Below are 5067 nucleotides of genomic sequence, written 5' to 3' on the forward strand. Positions count from 1 at the left end.
ATAAAGTGCATGCAGAAGCTTCCATATCTTTTCTTAACCCAGCCACAGCACAGGTTTAAGTGGGTTTGTATACAAAGATCATAAAAATAGCTTGAGTAGAGGAAAGAGTCTGTTTTTTTCTTGTTTTGCTTGTACTCAGATTTTGATCACTGGAATCTTGTCATGTTTCTTTTAACTTGGTGCTCACTTTGCTCCATTATTCTTGCATGCCTGACTTGGTAATCTCAGAATTCTAATTCATCTAGGCCTGGGGACTTGCCTTCCCTCTCCATATGTTGTCTCTGCTTGAACTTGAATCTCCTCTACTTATTTCCTAATACTCAAATCTATTCCAGTGCTTTGGGTATAGCCAAATGCTTCTATCAATGAGCTCTTCCAGGCTACAGAGGACCCGCCTACAATTTGTAGTTAAATCCCTCTGATGCCAATTATTTATTTACCTATTGCCTGTTATTAAACCTTACCAACGTGCTGTCCACTGGTCCAGATGTCCTATCTTTGCACAATAAACATGTATTGAATTTAACTTCCTGGAATCCTCCCAGATTGCCTGCCCTGCTCCAGTGGGTCTGGCCCTCCCTGGTGAAGTTCCAGGGTTGCCAGCTGTCTGGTTTTCACAAAGACAGTCTAACATTTCAGCTTGCTGCCTAGTAAAAAAATACCAGACATATGACTATCTCTTTCTGTCCAATTAAATAAATGGTATAATTTTCTTATAGCAAAACTAGTATACGCATAAGTAGTACAATCTGATGAAAGCTAGAAATTGTTTCCAGTGCACTTTTTTCTTACTATCTCTTTTCAAAATTAAGAGCTTCAAGTACGTATCCAATGTATCTAGTATTTTACAGATACCATTTAGCAACATGAGCTGGACTATTTTTCTCCAAGTACATCTTATAGAATGAGACAGTATAATGCAGAAATATTAGTTGGTTTGTGCCTTAGAAATTTAATTTAGTGATAAGCACATCATTATCATCAAAGTACCTGCTTTAGCGTTGAGCACAGTTTTAAAGCAAATGTAATGATTGCTAAATATCTCCACTTCCAAAAGGGGAAAAATATTTTAGGTGTAGCTTCCTTAGATGGCATTCGATCGATAGATAGATAGATAGATAGATAGATAGATAGATAGACAGACAGATAGACAGGTAGAGAGAAATAATTGTAAACACAGGTAAAAATAAAGTAGGAGACTTCTGACTCTTGGAAGATGTAGTACCTGTGTTTTTACCCATTCCTCCCACCAAGTACAAGCAAGCACCTGGATATTACATTTAAAACAAATATAAGAAAACTCTGAAAGGTGATGAGAAGAAAGCAGACCAGCTACAGACTTTGGGACCAAAAATTGACACTTGGATTTTCTTCTTGCCTCACATATCCCAGATTTGGAGCTGAAGAAGCTGGCAATCCAGAAACACCAAGAGGTTCAGAAAGAAACAGTCTAAACATTTAAGCCTGCTGTTTTTAGCCAAAGTATGAGGAAAGAGGCAGCCTTGCCAAACACAAAACTTTTAGACAAAAACTGCTCTGCAGTAGCCAAACACTACAGAAAAAACTGTGACACCAATCCCAACCCACCCTGCCCATGCCAGTAAAGCTCAACTGGCAAGCTTATACTTATCTTTTCACCAGGCTGTAATAAGATATCTCAACACCTGCACCTAGATGGTGTCAGAGGAGGCCAAGTAGGAAATCCACACTTTCATCTCAATTAACCAGTAACGATCCCTCCTCTTACCCCCACGGTGTCAGTGGATACCATTGTGGAGAGCCAGAACTTTCCAGCAACATGCAGCCTCCAAATTCAGGTGTAAACTAGGCTAAATGGGAACCAGGACTTTTACTTCCACCTGACAGTAATGAGAAAGCACCACTCCTTCCCCTTCTACAGGAGTATCAGAGAAAGCCAGCTGAAATAGGCTTAAATGTGATATAGTGTCTCATAATATGTGAAAATGTCCAGGTCTTTATAAAAAAGTCACTCATCAGATCAAGAACCAGGATAATTTCAAATGGAATGAGCAAAAACATTAACACTGAGCTGAAAAGGATGTAAGAATTTACCTGACAAAGATTTTAAAGCAGCTAAAATAAAAATGCTTCTTATGCAATTATAAACACACTTGAAACACCTGAAAAAATAGAAAATCTCAGAAAATAATAGAAAACATTGAGTAGAACCATATGGAAATAATAGAGCTTAAACATACAATAATTGAAATAAAAAGGGATTGCTTCAACAGCAGAAGGGAGCAGACAGAGAAAATAATCTGTTAACTGAAAGACAGAAAAGAGAAATTATCCACTCAAAACAACAAAAAGAAAATAGACTGGAAAAAAAAAAACAAAAACTCAAGCACTCATGGACCCATAACAAAAGAGTAACATTAATGTCATCAGTCTCAGAAAGAAAAAAGAAAGTGAGCAGGGCTAAAAAAAATAAAGAAAGATGAAAACCCTCAAAATTTAACAAGAGGCATAAACCTACATATCAAATCAATAAGATAAACAAATCTCAAATAAGATAAACAGAAATGAAATCCACACAAAGACATATCATAATTGACTTCCAAAAACTAAAAACAAATGAAAAATCTTGAAAGCAGCAAGGAGAAATAATACCCCAGTGGGCCTAAATAATTCAAATGACAGCTGACAATTTCTCATCAGAAACTATAAAGACCAGAAGAAAGTGTCACAATAGTTTTCAAGTTCTGAAAGAAAAGAATTGTCAACCCTGAATCCTACACTCAGCAAAAAAAAAAAAAAAAAAAAAAAAGAAAGAAAGAAAAGAAAAAGTCCTTTAGGAATGAGGGAAAATCAAGTTTTCATCCGGACATGGAGGCTTGTGCCTGTAATATCAGCTACTTGGGAGGTTGAGGCCAGAGAATTGCTCAAGGTCAGGAGTTTGAGACCAGCCTGGGAAACATAGCAAGACTCCATCTTTAATTTTTTTTTAATTAGCTGGGCATGGTGGTGCACACCTGTAGTCCCCGCTACTCTGGAGGCTGAGGTGGGAGGATTGCTTGAGGCCAAAATTTCAAGGCTGCAGTGAAGTATGATTGTGCCGCTGCACTCCAGCCTGGGTGACATGCAATTATAAACACACTTGAAACAAATGAAAAAATAGAAAATCTCAGAAAAAAATAGAAAACATAGAATAGAACCATATGGAAATATTAGAACTTAAAAATAGGGAGACCCAATCTCTAAAAAACCAATTTTATGACATTTTCAGATGTGGGGAAACTAAGAGAATTTGTTGCTAGCAGACATGCCCTAAAAGAATGGCTAATTGAAAATTTTTACTGTTTTTTTTTGAGAACTATATGACAAAAGAGTATTTGCAAGTATGTAACTGAACTTGCTTTTATACATTTTTCAGTTGCGTTTTCATGAAAGAGCTCAGTTAAAAGTTATGTCCTGCAAACGTTAATCAAAGGAAAGCAAGAGTTGCTATATTAGTATCAAAGTAAACTTCAGAGCAAAGCAAATGATGAGAGATATACAGGAACATTATGTAATAATAATAAGATTGGTTTCCTCAAAAAGAATAGGAATCCTAAATGCACTACATGCACTAACGAAAGCCCAAAATACAGGAAGCAAAAACTGATAGAACTTAAAGGATCAACAAACAGGACCAACTCCAATTACAGTTGGAGACGTCAACACCCCTTTCCTAAGCATTGGTAGAAGAGGCTGGGTGTGCTGGTTCATGCCTGTAATCTCAGCACTTTGAAAGGCCAAGGTGGGAGAATTGCTTGAGGTCAGGAGTTCAAAACCAGCCTGGGCAAGAGAGCAAAATGCCATCTCTACAAAAAAATGAAAATTAGCTAGGCATGGTAGCTTGCACCTATAGTCCACGCTACTCAGGAGGCTGACAGGGATTTTCAGGCTTCAGTGAACTCTGATTGTGCCACTGCACTCCAGCCTGGGTGATGGAGCTAGATAGACCCTATCTCAAAAAAAAAAAAAAAAAAAGAATTGTTAGAACTAGGCAGCCAATCAACAAGGCTATAGAAGAATTCAACAACATCATTAGCCAACAGAGTCTAGTTAACATTTATAGAACACTTTACACAATAAGGGCAGAACACATATTCTTTTCAAGCACCCACAGAACATATAACAAAATATATCCTGGTCCACAAAATAAACATCAATAATAAAAAATTAAAATCATACAGAAATTATTCTCCAATCAAGTGAAACAAAATAAAAATCAATAACAGGAAAATCTCAAAACATTTGGAAACTAAACAACACACCTCCAGACAATTCATGAGTCCAAGAGAAAGTCTCAAAGGAAAAACAAAAATACATGGAATTTAATGGACATGAAAATGCAATAGATTAAAATCTGTGGAACATAGCTTAAGACGTTCTGAGGGGTATTTACAGCACTAAATGCTTACATTTGAAAAGCTGGTGATCGTTGGTCCCAGTGCCCTTAAATAAAATAAAATAAAATAAAATAAAAATAACAAATAAAATAAAAAAAAAGAAAAGAAGCAAAGTCAGATTAATAATCTGAGCTTTCACCTCAAGAACCTAGAAAAAGAAGAGAGAAATAAATACAAAGCAATCAGAAGGAAGGAAATAATAAAATTTTGATCAAAAATAAATGAAATTGAAAACAGAAAAACAATCAAGAAAATCAGTGGAACAAATGACTGGTTCTTTGAAAAGATCAATAAAATCGATAAACTTCTGGCAAGACTGATTAAAAAAAACAGAGGGTGGGGGTGAGAGACACAAGTTACCCATATCAGGAATGACATAGTATCACTACAGACCTTGCAGACATGAAAGGATAATAAAGAAATACTCCAGGCCGGGTGCGTTGGATCACGCCTGTAATCCCAGCACTTTGGGAAGCCGAGGCGGGCCTCAAGACCCGTGTCAAGAGATCAAGACCATCCTGTCCAACATGGTGAAACCCTATCTCTACTAAAAATACAGAAAAAATTAGCCGTGCGTGGTGGTGCGTGCTTGTAGTCCCAGCTACTTGGGAGGCTGAGGCAGGAGAATTGCTTGAAAGCATAAAACGGAAGT

The sequence above is a fragment of the Callithrix jacchus genome, chromosome X (genome assembly GCF_049354715.1).
Source record: "Callithrix jacchus isolate 240 chromosome X, calJac240_pri, whole genome shotgun sequence".
Lineage (NCBI taxonomy): Eukaryota > Metazoa > Chordata > Mammalia > Primates > Cebidae > Callithrix > Callithrix jacchus.